This window comes from Choloepus didactylus, chromosome 20 (assembly GCF_015220235.1).
Source record: "Choloepus didactylus isolate mChoDid1 chromosome 20, mChoDid1.pri, whole genome shotgun sequence".
In the NCBI taxonomy this organism is placed as follows: Eukaryota; Metazoa; Chordata; class Mammalia; order Pilosa; family Megalonychidae; genus Choloepus; species Choloepus didactylus.
This window is the reverse complement of record NC_051326.1, coordinates 62,562,163-62,579,710: the sequence shown is the minus strand read 5'-3', so window position 1 is coordinate 62,579,710 and position 17,548 is coordinate 62,562,163. Positions and strand designations below refer to the sequence as shown.

Here is a 17,548-nt window from a genome sequence, read left to right as displayed (position 1 = left end):
TATGACAGATAATTTAAAAAGTCCAAATACAAGACTCATTGGTGACCCAGAAGGGAAAGAGAAGGGCAAAGGTCTAGAAAGAGTTTTCAAAGAAATTGTAGGGGAAAATTTCCCAAACCTTCTACACAACATAAATACACAAACCATAAATGCCCAGCGAACTCGAAACAAAATCAATCCAAATAACCCACAGTAAGACATATTCTGATCAGACTGTCAAATACTGAAGAGAAGGAGCAAGTTCTGAAAGCAGCAGGAGAAAAGCAATTCACCACATACAAAGGAAACAATACAAGGCTAAGTAGTGACTACTCAGCAGCCACCATGGAGGCGAGATGGCAGTGGCATGACATATTTAAAATTCTAAAAGAGAAAAATTGCCAACCAAGAATTCCTTATCCACCAAAGCTCTCCTTCAAATTTGAGGGGGAGCTTAAATTTTTCACAAACAAATCCTGAGAGATTTTGCTAAAAAAAGATCTGCCCTACTTGAGATACTAAAGGGAGTCCTACCAACAGAGAAACAAAAAAAGGAGAGAGAGATATGGAGACAGGTTCAGTACTAAAGAGATTCATTATTGGCTCATTAAAAGACAATAAGAGACAAAGGGAAAAAATATATCTGACAAACATAAACCAAAGAATAGGATGGCTCATTCAAGAAATGCCTTCACAATAATAACAATGAATGTAAATGGATTAAACTCACCAATTAAAAGATGCAGATTGGCAGAAGGGATCAAAACATATGAACCATCAATATGTTGCATACAAGAGACTCTCTTAGACAAAGGGACACAAAGAAATTGAAAGTGAAAGGACGAAAAAAATATTTCATGCACGCTTCACCCAAAAGAAAGCAGGAGTAGCAATATTAATCTTGGATAGAATAGACTTTAATTTCAAGGATGATAAGAGAGACAAAGAAGGCCACTACATACTAATAAAAGGGGCAATTCAACAAGAAGAAATAACAATCATAAATGTTTATGCACCTAATCAAGGTGTCATAAAATACATGAGACAAACACTGGCAAAACTAAAGGAAGCAACTGATGTTTCCACAATAATTGTGGGAGGCTTCAACACATCACTCTCTCCTATAGATAGATCAACCAGACAGAAGACTAACAAGGAAACTGAAAACCTAAACAATCTGATAAATGAATTTGATTTAACAAATATAGAACATTACATTCCATATCACCAGGATACACATTCTTCTCTAGTGCTCACGGAAGTTTCTCCAGAATAGACCATATGCTGGGACATAAAACAAGCCTTAATAAATTTAAAAAAATTGAAATTATTCAAAGCACAGTCTCTGACAACAATGGAATACAATTAGAAGTCAATAACCATCAGAGACTTAGAAAATTCACAAATACCTGGAGGTTAAACAACACACACCTAAATAATCGGGGGGTTAAAGAAGAAATATCAGAGAAATTGCTAAATATATAGAAATGAATGAAAATGAGAGTACAACATACCAAACCCTAAGGGATGTCGCAAAAGCAGTACTGAGGGGGAAATTTATAGCACTATATGCATGCATCAAAAAGGAAGAAAGAGCTAAAACCAAAGAACTAATGAAACAACTTAAGCTGGAAAATGAACAGCAAACCAATTCTAAACTGAGTAGAAGAAAAGAAATAACAAGGATTAAAGCACAAATAAATGACATAGAGAAAAAAAAAACAGCAGAAAGAATAGATAACACCAAGAGTTGGTTCTTTGAGAAGATATACAAGATGGACAAGCCCCTAGCTAGACAGACAAAATCAAAATGAGAGAAGACCCACATAAACAAAATAATGAATCAGAAAGGTGACATTACTGCGGACCCCAGTAATAATGAATGAAAAGGGTGACATAACTGCAGATCCTGAAGAAATTAAAAACATTATAAGAGGATACTATGAACAACTGTATGGCAACAAACTGGATAATGTAGAGGAAATGGACAATTTCCTGGAAACATATGAACAACCTAGACTGACCAGAGAAGAAACAGAAGATCTCAACCAACCAATCACAAGCAAAGAGATCCAATCAGTCATCAAAAAGCTTCCCACAAATAAATGCCCAGGGCCACACAGCTTCAAAGGGGAATTCTACCGAACTTTCCAAAAAGAACTGACACCAATATCACTTCAACTCTTTCAAAACCTTGAAGAAAATGGAAAACTACCTAACACATTTTATGAAGCTAACATCAGTCTAACACCAAAACCAGGCGAAGATGTCACTAAAAAGGAAAACTACAGGCCAATCTCCCTAATGAATATAGATGCAAAAATTCTCAACAAAATACTTGCAAATGGAATCCAAAGACACGTCAAAAAATCATACACCATGATCAAGTGGGGTTCACTCCAGGCATGCAAGGATGGTTCAACATAAGAAAATCAATGTATTGGAACACATTAACAAATCAAAAGAGAAAAATCAAATGACCATCTCAATAGATGCTGAACAAGCGTTAAACAAAATTCAACATCCCTTTTTGATAAAAACACTTCAAAAGGTAGGAATTGAAGGAAACTTCCTCAATATGATAAAGAGCATACATGAAAAATCCACAGCCAGCATAGTACTCAATGGTGACAGACTGAAAGCCTTCCCTCTAAGATCAGGAATGAGATAAGGATGCCCGCTCTCACCACTGTTATTCAACATTGTACTGGAAGTGCTAGCCAGGGCAATCTGGGAAGACAATCAAATAAAAGGCATCCAAATTGGGAAGGAAGAAGTGAAACTGTCATTGTTTGCAGATGATATGATCTTATATCTGGAAAACCCTGAGAAATCAACGATACAGCTACTGAAATTAAACAAACTTAGCAAAGTAGCAGGATACAAGATTAATGCACATAAATCAGTAATGTTTCTATATGCTAGAAATGAACAAAGTGAAGAGACACTCAAGAAAAAGATACCATTTTCAATAGCAACTAAACAAATCAAGTACCTAGGAATAAACTTAACCAAAGATGTAAAAGACCTATACAAAGAGAACTACATAATTCTACTAAAAGAAATAGAAAGGGACCTAAAAAGATGGGAAAATATTCCATGTTCATGGATAGGAAGGCTAAATGCCATTAAGATGTCAATTCTACCCAAACTCATCTACAGATTCAATGCAATCCCAATCAAAATCCTAACAACCTACTTTGCAGACTTGGAAATGCTAGTTATCAAATTTATTTGGAAAGGGAAGATGCCTTGAACTGCTAAAAACACACTAAAAAAGAAAAATGAAGTGGGAGGACTTACACTCCCTGACTTTGAAGCTTAGTATAAAGCCACAGTAGTCAAAAGAGCATTGTACTGGCACAAAGACAGACATATTGGTCAATGGAATCAAACTGAGAATTCAGAGATAGTTCCCCGGATCTATGGCCAAATGATCTTTCAGAAGGCCCTCAAAGCCACTGAACTGGGACATAATAGTCTTTTCAACAAATGGGGCCGGGAAGAGTGGGATACCCATATCCAAAAGAATGAAAGAAGACCGCTAACTCACACCCTACACAAAAATTAACTCAAAGTGGATCAAAGACCTCAATATAAAAGCCAATACCATAAAACTCCTAGAAGATAATGTAGGGAGACCCCTTCAAGGCCTCGTATTAGGAGGGCACTTCCTAGACCTTACACCCAAAGCACAAGCAACAAAGGAAAAAATGGATAAATGGGAACTCCTCAAGCTTAGAAGTTTCTGTACCTCAAAGGAATTTGTCAAAAAGGTGAAGAGGCAGCCAACTCAATGGGAAAAAAATTTTGGAAACCATGTATCTGACAAAAGACTGATATCTTGCATATAAAAAGATATCATACAACTCAATGACAATAGTACAGACAGCCCAATTATAAAAAAGGCAAAAGATATGAAGGGATAGTTCTCTGAAGGGGAAATAAAAATGGCCAAGAAACACATGAAAAAATGTTCAGCTTCACTATTAGAGAGATGCAAATTAAGACCACAACGAGATACCATCTCGTATCAATTAGGTTGGCTGCCATCAAAAAAAAGGAAACTACAAATGCTGGAGGGGATGTGGAGAGATTGGAACTCTTATTCATTGTTGGTGGAACTGTATAATGGTTCAGCCACTCTGGAAGACAGTCCGGCAATTCCTTAGAAAACTAGATATAGAGTTACCCTTCGATCCAGCAATTGCACTTCTAGGTATATACCTGGAAGATCTGAAAGTAATGATGTGAACAGATACCTGCACACCAATATTCATAGCAGCATTATTCACAATTGCCAAGAGATGGAAACAACCCAAATGTCCTTCAACGGATGAATGGATAAATAAAACGTGGTATATATACACAATAGAAAACTACGCAGCAGTAAGAAGGAACAATGTCATGAAACATATGACGACTTGGGTGAACCTTGAAAACATAATGCTAAGTGAAATAAGCCAGGCACAAAAAGAGAAATATTATATGCTACCATTAATATGAACATTTGTGGGGAAGAATGCAGGGGTGTTGGGCTTCTCCACCTCGTTGGTTGCTGATGTGCTCACAGACATGGGGGACTGGTCACTTGATGGGCTGAGCCTTAAATCACGGTACTTCCCCTTGGGAAGAGTGTTACTGCAAAGGAAAGGCTAGGCCTGCTTATAATTGTGCCTAAGTGTCTCTTCCTGAATGCCTGTTTGTTGCTCAGATGTGGCCCTCTCTCTCTAGCTAAGTCAACTTGGCAGATGAAATCACTGCCCCCTCCCCCACTACATGGGATCTGATACCCAGGGGTATAAATCCCCCTGGCAATGTGGAACATGACTCCCGGGCAGGAATCTAGACCCGGCACTCTGGGATGGAGAACATCTTCTTGACCAAAAGGGGGATTTGAAAGGAAATGAAATAAGTTTCAGTGGTTGAGAGATTCCAAAAGGAGCCAAGAGTTCACTCTGGTGAGCACTCTTATGCACAATATAGATAACCCTTTTTAGGTTCTAGTGACTTGGAATAGCTAGCAGTAAATGCCTGAAACTATCTAATTACAACCCAGAACCCTGGAATCTTGAAGATGATTGTGTAAACAGTGTAGCTTATGAGGGGTGAGAATGTGATTGGGAAAGCCATGTGGATCACACTCCCCTTCATCCAGTGTATGGATGGATGAGTAGAAAAACAAGGGGAAAAAGAAAACACCCAGTTTTCTTTTTACTTTAATTGTTCTTTTTCACTTTAATTTTTATTCTTATTACTTTAGTCTGTGTGGTAATGAAAATGTTCAAAAATTAATTTTGGTGATGGACACACAACTATATGGTGGTACTGTGAACAACTGATTGTACACTTTGTATGACTGCATGGTATGTGAATATATTTCAATAAAATTGAATTATTTAAAAAAAATCTTTAAATCATATTCAAACATATAATTAAGTGCTGTTAATTACATTCACAGTGCTGTGCTACCATCAACACTCCACCCTGAACCAAATAATTTCCATCATTACAAATAGAAACTCGACATTTTAAGCATTAACTGCCTATTCCCTACACTCACCATATCCCTCTGTAATCTATATTCTACTTCTAACTCTCTGAGTTTGTTCTTTTAGCTATTTCAACCACTGTTTAATACATCAGTGAGGCCATATAATAGGTGTCCTTTCTGTGTCTGGTTTATTTCACTCAAATGATGTCTCCAAGGTTCATTCACATTTTCACATGTATAACAACTTCATTCCTTTTTAAGACTAAATACTATTCTATTGGGTATATATACCACACTTTATCCATTCATTGATTGATAGGACACTGGGATGCGCCTAACTTTTGGCAATTGTGAATAATGCCACTATGAATATCAATGTTCAAATAACTGCACTAGTTCCTGCTTGCATAAGTATATACGTAGAAGTGGAATTGCCAGGTCATGTGGTAATTCTGTACTTAACTTTAAGAGGAACCACCAAACTGTATTTCACAATGCTTGCAAAATTTTACATTCCCAACAGCAATGAATTAGTATCCCTATTTCTTGACATCCACTCCAACACTTGCAATTTTCCATGTTTTTTAACAGTAGCCTTGTAATGGATGTGAAATAGTATCTATTTACATTTACCTAATGGCTAATGATGTTGAATATTTCCCATTATTTCTAACCCTTTTCTGTCTCTTTCAGTCCAGACTGGCAGTGGTTCCATTCATACAGGTCCCACCAAAAACTTGTCAGTTTTGTATGTAGAAAACAGGGGTCCAATCTATCAGACAGTAGGACTTTTCCATAGATCCTTCCTGGGTAACAGCATCTCCAATTGTGATGTGCACTGAAATGTCTGACTGTATCCATGTTCACTTAAACCCTCACAGTATGTACTACTCTCTAGGGATTCATTTTCCAGAAGCTCAGAATTTTCCAAATCACCAATTTCTGGTTCTTTTGTGTCCAGGAATTCAGTTCTGAACTTATCCCTTTCCACTAGCATTTTACCATAAGCTATAAGTAGAAAACATGCTGCAATTTCCACATTTAGCTTAGAAATCTCTTTGACTAAGTATCCAAGCTCATCACCTTTAAGTTCTGCCTTCCATCTATCGAACTCAATGTTGCCAAGATATTTGCTACTTGAAAACAAGGAAGTCATTTCCTCTAGCTTTAAATAACATATTCATTTCCTTCTAAGGCCTCATCAGGAAAACTGTCACATCCAGTCTCTTAATCAATCTAGGCTTTTTCTATCAAGCACCTCACAATTCTTCCAGCCTCTACCAATTACCCAATTCCAAAGCCACTTCCATATTTTTCATATTTGCAGAAACAGGATCCCACTCTCTCGGTACCAAAATCTGTTTTAGTTTCCTATGCTGCTCTAGCAAATACCAGGGAACAGGTTGGCTTGAACAATGGGAATCTATATACTCACATTAATTAAAAGGTGTTATTAACACTGAGTTAGAGTCTGAGAAAATGTCCAAATCAAGGTATCAAGATGTTTTGTTTCTGAAGAATGGCTGCTGGTGATCCTTGGCTCATCTGCAACAAGGCAGCATCTGCTGATCTCTTTCAGGTTTTATATTTTCTCTGTCTTCCTCCCATTTATAAAGTCCTTCAGTAATATGACTAAGATCCATCCTGAATGAGGTGGTGTGTAGTTTGGACTTATTATGTCCCCCAGAGAAAGCCATGTTCTTTAATGCAATCTTGTGGGGCAGATGTATTAGTATTCATGAGGTTGGAACCTTTAGATTGAATGTTTCCATGGAGATGTGACTCTGGAGAAGCTAAGAGAGGACCCCCAGACACTTAGAGAAACACCCTGGGAGAAAGAAGCAAGGACACATACGAGCTGAGAAAGGGGAACCGAAACAAATTCCGGAGCAAGCAGACATAAACCATGTGCCTTTTCAGCTGACAAAGGTGATCTGGAAGCCATTGGCCAAACTTCAGTGAAGGGATCCTTTCATTGATGCCTTCGTTTGGAAACTTTTATGGCTGGAGAACTGTAAATCTGTAGCCAAATAAACCCCCTTTGTAAAAGCCAATCTATTTCTGGTATTTTGCCTAACAGCAGCATTAGCAAACCAGAACAGGTGGGTCACACTTTAACTATATACCTACTGGATACTTATGTTGTGTTTTCTAGGTTTAAGCCTAAAGTATTATTTACTCAGTGTCTCATACAGTCTCCCAGCCCCTTATCAATGGGTAAGTAGGGAATGGATTAACCTTAAGAACATAATTTTTCTGGACAACATATACTTCAAAACCATAATTTTAGTGTTTATAAAAACTGTATTGAAGTTTGAATATCTGTTTTAAATAAATATTTACCTTTAAATTTAAAATGGAAATGAGGCTATCCTAAATCATAGCCTGATGAAGACACTACTCTGTACATCTTGCCACCTAATGGCAGGATCCATTCCCCTCAGAAACCTTTGTTTGGAAGGATTCAAAATAGCTTTAAATATCAATACTTTATCATTTTTTTTTTTGCTCTTGAAGCTTTAGTATAGTCTCATAATTTCATGTAACTAATTTTCCATAACTACCACCGTAATTTTTATGTATTATTGATAAAATAAATATACTACTCCTTGCTCACATCTACCTGTCTGCTATGTTTTAGGGTATATGAAGAAAGAGCTACACCAGATTATTTCTCAGAAATGGATGATGAATATGTGCTATGATGGATGCAATGCTAGAGGTGGGAAGTTCCAATGTGATATAAAATTGGTAATAAAGGAAATGAGAATGTCTGAATACTATTATAGTCCTGCTGGATACTTGTTTTCTAGGTTTTAGCCTAAAGTAATATTTACCTAGGGTCTCATATAGTCTCCCAGCCCCTTATCACTTCATTCATGATGACTTAACTTGATTGTTGATGGGGAGATGTTACTGTTGATACATGATTACATATCCATGGAATAGTTCTGATAGGCATCCCTGGATTGAATGAGAAGAAATATATTTCATATGTAACACTTTCCATTGTATTTAATGAAATGAATATTGGAGATTTTCACTTTTTGAACTTTCTAAATAAGACACTAGAAATAAAATGATTGAGATGAAAACTAAGTTACAATTTTCCTGTAGCACACAGCTAGAGAGAGACTTCAGGTTTAAGAATGGCAGGATTCGATGAGGTCAATTGGAATCATGTCTGGAATTCAAAAGAAAAACCAGTGAGAAGATAGTGATAGAACCAAACAATGCTAAAGCACCCAATATTAAAACAGAAAGTTAACTTAAACTGATAATATAATAATTGCAATATTACAGATTGCATAATCAATTTTGAATTACATAAATGATAATCATATAAATTTCTATTTTATTAACTTTATATCTGTGTTTATATTGCTAATACTTATAATTGTCAAATATAATTATGCATTATTAATATAAAAATTAGGTGATATTAACATATTATGAACAAAACTTTAAGTTTGAATAAGAAGTAATTATATTAATACTAAAATTATGTTAGAGTTGATAAAATACAAAATTTAATCATACAAAGAAATGATTTCTCAGTCATTCAGTAATATTATACAGAGACTATGTGAGGTATCATTTGGCTAACAAAGTTACTATTTTTTGATTAACTGAAAAAAGGGAAATTTGCAAAATAAGAGATTTCTTCAAATTATGTTTTAGAAGACTTTTATTGTTCACATAAAATCATTATCTGTTCAATAATTATGAAGAAATTCCCAATATTGCTTAATACATTACTTTGAAATCTGAAGTAATTCACACAGAAGCATACTACAATTATAATATTTGCTGCTAAAGAGTACATTATTTGAATATTGAAGTTATTGTCAACCCAACTATTTTAATCTGAAACTTGTGGATTGTCATAAAAATATATTCAACTGTTTTTTATTTACTTTAAGTTACATAACAGGTTACATTTCAATGTACATATTTCACTTTACATTAACTGTAATTTCAATTGCTTTGGAAAAGTTTCCTCTGAACATTAATCATTTCATTATGTGTGAATGAATATAACATGAAATTTGCTGGATGACAGCCCCTCAGGTGGTTTTCTAAAATTGTAGTTTCATTGAGATATATTCACATATCATACAAACCATCCAAAGTATACAATCACTGGTTCACAGTATCATCACAGAATTGTGTATACAAGCACATGATCAGCTTTAGAACATTTTCTTTACTACAAAAAAGGAAGGAAAAAACAACCCACATCATTTCATACTCCTTATCACCCCCTATTATTGACCCATAGTATGTATTGGTACAGTACATTTGTTACTGTTGTTGAAAGAGTATTAAAATATCACTCAACTATAGTGCAATACATACATTTTCATTTAACAAAGGATGTAAAAGACCCGTACACAGAAAACTACAAAACATTGCTAAAAGAAATCAAAGAAGACTTGAATAAATGGGAAGACATTCCGTGTTAATGGATTGGCAGGCTAAACATCATTAAGATTTCAATTCTACCTAAATTTGTCTACAGATTCAATGCAATCCAATCAAAATTCCAACAGAATATTTTGCAGACATAGAAAAGCTAATTATCAATTTTATTAGGAAGGGTAAGGGAACTCAAATAGCTAAAAATATCTTGAAAAAGAAGAATGAAGTGGAAAATATCAAGCTTCCTGACTTAAAAGCATATTATAAAGCCACAGTGGTCAAAACATGGATGGCATAGGCATAAAGATAGACATACTGAACAATGGAATTGAATTCAGAGTTCAGAAATGACCCTGAGAGCTACAGTCCACTGATTTTCGACAAGGCTCCCACATTCACTCAACTGGGACAGAACAATGTCTTCAAGACAGAGTTTTAAATGTATGTGATTCTATTATTTATAATATTGGGATGTGAGAATCCATACATTATCATCTAAATCAATGATGCATATCATACAGAACTTGGGAAATATGTATTTTTCCACTTCCCAAGTTCTCCTCAAATAAGCTATAATACATTTCTTTTTTAAATGCAACTTATTATGATACATTCACAAACCACAAAATCCATCCAAAATACACAATGGCTCATAGTATCATCATATAGTTGTGCATTCATCATCATGACCAATTTTCATTACTCCAAAATAAAGAAAAGAATGAAAATAAAAAAGAACATGGAAAACATCCCATACCTTTTATCCCCCCTATTATTTATACGTAATTTTTTCTTTATTACTCATCTGCCAATACACTGGATAAAGAGAGTGTCAGTCACTAGGTTTTCACAATCACATGGTCCCACAATAAAAACTAGTTACACAATCATCAAGAATCAAGTCCACTGCATTGCAGTTCAACAGATTCAGTTATCTCCTTGTAGCTATTCTAATACACTAGAAACTAAAAAGGAATATCCATATAATGCATAAAAATAACCTCCAGAATGACCTCTTGACTCTATTTGAAATCCCTTAGCCATTGAACCTTTATTTTGTTTCTTTTCCCCATTTTGGTCAAAAAGACATTCTCATACCCTCACATAACCTGTAATACATTTCTAAAATTAGCTTTGATATATTTTTCAAATATGACCATTCAGATTTAAAAGTGATAACAAAACATCACGACTTCCCAAGACTATGCTATAAGGATGGTCCAATAGTATTTAGTATTGCTGATATCTTCCCTTGTTACCCTTCTCTTTAATCAACTAAAAGAGCTAGAGAAGAAATTACGGGAAACAGAAAGATGTGGCATCCTAGAAGATAAAAAAGCCCCAGACTCCAGAAAAGTATTGTGTCAGTAATTTAAACACTAAACCTTTGAGACAATTTTGGGGTTTTCTTTTGGAGTAATGAAAATGTTCTAAAACTGAGGTGAAGAATGCACAAACTATGTTATGATATTGTGAGCCACTGATTGTATACTTTCGACAGATTTTATGGTGTGTGAATATATATCTTCATAATACCACATTAAAGAAAAAAATTCCTCTAAGAACTAAAGGAAAGTATGTTTGAGAATGGAATGAATTCAGAAAAATCATGGATGAGCACAATGAGAGTATCAATAGAGAGATGGAAATTATGAGAAGGAAGGAAACAGACATTCAATATTCCCTGGAGTTTCAAAACTAGATTGGAGTGGATTTGGGAAGATTATCGAGTAAGAAACTCCAGGCAAAAATCAGTCCCTCTAGCAAAGAAACTATCAAACTGATGGGAACTAGTTGAATCAACTATACTGGAATTTCAAAGCCTAGTGGAACACTGCACCTAGTGAAAAGCAGGAGATAGAAGCTGGAAAACTGTTAAATACCAATGAGTTTTCCCCTTCCTCAAGGAGGTACCATTCACCTTACCTCAGTCTCATGGCATAAAGCAGTAGAAAATGGAGCTCAGACTCCTGGTGCAGCCTGCCGGTGCCAAGGTGGGACATAAAGACACAGTCCTCCAAACCCTTGGGGGGAAGGGGTCTGATCACAGATCTCTAACTTTGATCAGCTATTTCAGATTACTGCAGGCTACTTCCAAGGACGGCCCTTCTTCCAACCCAATTCAGGGAAAGACAGCAGAGAAATCTCAAAGACAGTAACCTTCCTCAAAACTACAGAAAACAGTTAATGGGCTGCATTAAGCAGTCAAGGACTGAGTCAAGAAAATACAACTTCAAAAGATATAGAGGATGCTTCTGGCCCAGTTGGTGGTCCCTCCCTCACAGATTCACAATGCAAGGTACAGCCATTGCACTCCCACTGTGGGTCCTGGGTCCTGTTCCACAGGGAGCAGAGTGTCCCCCATGTACATACTGGGGTGCATAAATGTCACTGCCAATCATTCAGGTAGAAGTCTGAGAAACTGAGTCAGGGAACATGTCTTGGGCTCATCAGCCCAAAGTTCCTCCTGAGGGCAGAGAATCTCCATACTACAGCTAGAATTTTATGAGAAACAGTTATGCTGAAGCAGCCAGGAGCAAATGCAAGAGAACATCTCCCAAGGGGGAAGAAGTCAACTTAAAAAGGAGTGGGGACACAGCCTCCGCTTTCTTTAAAGGAAACATGAATCCGACCGTTCCCTCCCCTGACAAAACCCTCGAGAGCTCCCGCTCTCTTACAGGATAAAGGCCGCCGGCACTCGAGGCCCGTCTGCTTCATCTCTTGCCCGGTTAACACCCACCGACAGCTCCCCGGACGGGCCCTGCTGCTCACACCGCCCGCGGGGACCGTCTCCTCCCCCTGAGTGCCCCGAGACCCAGCTCAGAACCCTGGACGCCAAGGGAATGTAACACGTGTTTGTTGAATAAACGAAAGAATGAACACGGGAGCTTGCCCCTTCCGGACTCTGAATCCTCTGCGCAAACGCAGATGTTGTCTCAGATGACTGCGTCAGAAAGAGCCCGGCGGGACCTGCTGTCAGAGCCTTCTGGGGAGCTGGTAGGGAGAGTTGCAGAGGGAGGAACACACAACCCACCAGCGGGATCCACCTGGAGACCAACTTGGGGAATTTAGACTGAGCCCTGGGGGAGAAACGGAGGTATCCTGGCTGAAGCCACCTTCCCAGAGAAGAGCAGGGCTCCAATCTCCCGCCCAAGGTGCAGCTTCTCCCATCTCCCCCACCTCCCACTTGGCTCTCCCACTTGCATCCAACCAGTCGCCAAATTCTGTTCGTTCTTCCTCCCAAATGTCTCTTGAACCCATTCTCTCGTCTTCCCCCCACTCCTCCTACCCCTCGCTGACAAATAACCTTTCACAAGGTCTTCCAGTGGGAGAACAGACTGGAGCAGCGTGATGATAAGAGGCAGAGTAGACCCCTAAAAGGCTATTCGCAAAACTCGGCCAGGAAAGCAAAGAGATTGTGATGTAAAACCATCTGGATTATCGATCATTGCGTTCCTGTATGCTAAAGATAAGTGCTATAGGTAAATATTCTAATTGAAGAGTAAGATACATTTCGGCAACTGGGATAAACTGCTGTTTGCACAAGAGAAGGAAGGGAGAAAAAAGATTCTGGGCCCTCTTTGTTGGTGGTCTTTCTCCCTGACTTCCACCTTAATGAAGTGGCTCTTGCCTCCCTGACTTTGCCCAGAAGGAATGTTATCCTTGAGTGAACACTGAGGGGTTTTTTTTCTAGAATATAGACACTGGGACTGTCACAAATCTGAAAGATTTGGATATGGGAACAAATGGGAATCTTGTTCCATCTGGTGAACATCAGCAACTCAGTGAGTTGGGTGCTGGTGCTACAGATCCAAACAAGGCATGGCGCTTGCCCATGAGGAGCTTATAGTCTAATCATAAAATAGTAACCCCAAACTGATGTGCTAAAAGCTGAAATAGATCCCCTTTCCCCCCACATAAAAAGTGTTACAGAGACACAGGTCAGGAGCAACCAAGTTGGCCCAGAAGGTTGGGGGGCAGGCATCCAGAGAAGATAAAGATCAAATTGGGTCTCAAATATGCATGGGAATTTTCAAGTTGCAAAACAGGGCAAGGACCCAGAAAGGAAGAAAATATTTGGTTTATTTGGGCTCAAAAGTCTAAACTCTCCTTTTAGCTGTGTTTCCATGTTTCTGTAACCCACATACTTCAAAGCTGAAGCCCTAAAAAACTACCTTAGCAGTAAGGTAACTGCCGTCACCCCTAACTTGGAGGAGCCCCAGTCATGGACAGTGCCAGCCAGGCCTAAGGGAGTCCTCACAAATAGCCATTCAACTGTGCTTTTCTTTCTCTCTCTCCCTTCTTTCCTTCCCTCAGCAAAATGGTGAAAGCAGCTTGTAGCATTTCCCCAGTGGCAGGAAGCCAGGAAGATGGGATGGAGGTAAAATATGAGGACTGTCATCAAGTGCTTCACTGGCCAACTTGGCAGTCTCAGACGCAAAGGGATAAACAAAATGGTTTTATTTTTTCTCTATTCAAGGCATTTAACCACATTTTGTCAAATTCCCTTTTCTGCCTCCCACCAACATTGTTTTCCAGTCATTTTCGTTATTAGAAATTGGTTTGGCTTAAACCACTGCCTTGTGTCTAGTTCTAAGCCTTCAGGTCCCCTTCTCCGGCCCCAGCCCCAGCTTGTGGCTCTGAGACAGGAGTGGGACTTGCTCTGGGTCCATCTGCCTCAGGTAGTGTCTGCTCTCAGGGTGGTCTCCGTGGAGATGGCGTGTCCATCACTTTCCATATTTCCTAGAACCATGTTTAGATGCATGCAGGCCACCTCCACTGATGAGGGAAAGCCGTGTCCACTTACAGGCCCTGCCAGTGGTCTGAGCCCTTATCACCCTCTCCAGGGAGAGCATCCTCCTGCTGGAGGGCAGCAGGGCAGTCCACGGCTGCTGCCTGTCCACCATGTCATGGTCAGTCACACAGCACCATGGAAATCGACAAGGGCCTCTAGGATGCTTTCCAAGTGCTGTGAAGAAATGGGGTGGGGATCCCCTGTCCCTTCTTCCTAGGCAATTGCACCACTTGCTCAGCCGTCACCAGCTGTTCCAGCCAGATTCTCGTCCTCAGAATAGTCCAGAGGGGAAGCGAATGCCATTTCTATGTTTACACACATCCTGTACTCCTGAGGACCACTCCAAGCCCTCCTGGGTGCCCTTCTCCTTGCCCAGAATGTCCTGAGATAAGGACTGGAGAGCACAGTGGACTCTGCCACCCCTCAAGCACCCAGCTGAGAGTGAGCTGCCTGTGGCCTCTCCTTGCCAGCACCCCAGTCCCTAAGAGTGTTTCTCTTGGAGCCCTACTTGTTTGGCTTGAGTTAGGAAAGAAACACCTTCCTCACTCAGCTTGGGTTGGGAGACACACACCTCCATCCTCCCTCTATTAGACCAACAGTACTGTAGAATAAAATCATAATATAGTAAAGACTTGCAGTCAAAACATTTCCCATATATTATTTCATTCACCCTACAAGGAATGTTCTATTGTTACTTCCATTTTACAATGAGAGTGTTGAGATTTAGGAGAAGAGATTTGTCCAAGGTCACGTGATCAGAAGGTTGGTGTATTAGTCAGTTTTTGCCACATAACAAAGAAACTTAAAAAAATTGTAATCGCTTACTGCAGGGGTCAGCAAACTAAGCCAAACCCAGCCCACCACCACCTGTTTTTCTATGGCCCACAAGCTAAGAAGGGGTTTTGCAAGTTCACATGGTGAGAAAATCAAAAGAATATTATATAACTTAAAATTATATGAAATTCAGTTGTCTGTATCCATAAATAAAAGTTTTATTGGACACAGCCACAAAAAAAAAAAAAAAAAAAAAAAAAGGAGTGGGGATATTCTGGGAAGATGGTGGCATAGAAAGAAGTGGAAGACTTAGTCTCCCCCAGAACAATTCATAAATGAACAAAAAACCAGTAAATAACCTGGAATGGTAGCAGGGAGACAAACGTGACAGTACACTCAACTTCCACAGACATGAATTGGGAGGAATGCCCGAGATCACAGCATAAAATCTCTAAGTAAAATTGCGGACCCAAGCTGAGAGCCGAGAACCTAGAGGCAGGAGCCCCTCCCTCACGGAAGCCGTGCCGTGCACTTTCTCAGCCCAGTTCCAAGTGAGGTTTTAATAATAACTGCTCAATACAGACAGCGAATCCTCAACAAACAGACAGAGGCTTTTGGTGACAACTGACCTTGGGAGAATTGGGGGAAATATTCTGTCTCTTGCTCTCTCTCTGTGGAGAAAATCTCAGCTGCTCTGAACCCACAAGGCACTGTAGTAAAGACAGCCTCACACATTCTGTATTCTGAAACGAGCTGAGAGCCCTGCAGCACAGCCAAGTGACCCAGGGCTTCCCTAGAGGAACGGCGCACACTGATGATGTAGCACGGCATCCCCTCGGCTGAGGGAGGATCGTGGCAGGGAGGGGGATCCGCTCGGAGAACCCAGGGGTGCTACGTCAAGTCCAGTGGTTTAGGGGACATGGAGAGAGAGCTGCCCTTCCTCCCTGGCCACCCGTGCACGCGCCCCACATTCAGGGCAGGTGACTCCAGCGGCATGCCCAGGCTGAGCTCTCCAACTGAACACACAAGAATCATTTCCCCTCACTACGTGAGAACTGACTGGAGGGATATAGGTGGCTCACAGACGCCATCTGCTGGTTACTTAGAGTAAGTGTACGCCACCAAACTGTGTCTCTGAAAATCAGATCGATATCCCTTTTTTTTGATACAACTTGAAAGAACCCTATCAAGCAAAACAAATGCCAAGAGGCCAAAAACAACAGAAAATCTTAATGCATATGATAAAACCAGATGATATGGAGAATCCAACTCCAAACACACAAATCAGGATTTCGGAAGAAACATTATACCTCGCAAATTTAATTAAAGAACTACAATCAAAGAACGAAAACATGGCAAAGGATTTAAAGGACATCAAGAGGACCATGGCCCAGGATATAAGCGCCATAAAAAAGACACTAGAAGAGCATAAAGAAGACATTGCAAGAGTAAATAAAAAAAATAGAAGATCTTAAGGAAATAAAAGAAACTGTTGGCCAAATCAAAAAGACTCTGGATATTCACAATACAAGACTAGAGGAAGCTGAACAACATCTCAGTGTCCTAGAAATCCACAGAACAGAAAATGAAAGAACAAAAGAAAGAATGGAGAAAAAAATTGAAAAAAATGCAATGGATCTCAGGGATACGACAGATAAAATAAAACGTCCAAACTTAAGACTCATTGGTGTCCCAGAAGGGGAAGAGAAGCGTAAAGGTCTAGAAAGAGTATTCAAAGAAATTCTTGGGGAAAACTTCCCCAACCTTCTACACAATATAAATACACAAAGCATAAATGCCCAGCAAACTCCAAATAGAATAAATCCAAATAAACCCACCCCAAGACATATTCTGATCAGACTCTCAAATACTGAAGAGAGGGAGCAAGTTCTGAAAGCAGCAAGAGAAAAGCAATTCACCACATACAAAGGAAACAATATAAGACTAAGTAGTGACTACTCAGTGGCCACCATGGAGGTGAGTAGGCAGTGGCATGACATATTTAAAATTCTGAGAGAGAAAAATTTCCAGCCAAGAATACTTTATCCAGCAAAACTCTCCTTCAAATTTGAGGGAGAGCTTAA

The 17,548-nt window shown here is 39.1% G+C and overlaps 1 protein-coding gene across 3 annotated transcripts in view; it reads right to left on the bottom strand.

The window, feature by feature from the left end:
* LOC119516925 (zinc finger protein 596-like) overlaps positions 1-17,548 on the bottom strand; it is a 141,267-nt gene that overhangs the window by 41,453 nt on the left and 82,266 nt on the right. The window contains exons 2-3 of one of the 3 annotated variants that reach the window (XM_037813451.1): positions 8,578-8,657; positions 8,311-8,437 (exon numbers count right to left, since the gene is read on the bottom strand). The exons of 1 other annotated variant lie outside the window; for it this stretch is intronic. The gene's annotated coding sequence lies outside the window, so the exon portion shown is untranslated. The remainder of the gene's footprint in view (positions 1-8,310; positions 8,438-8,577; positions 8,658-17,548) is intronic. One more of the 3 variants, XM_037813452.1, reaches the window with a different exon arrangement.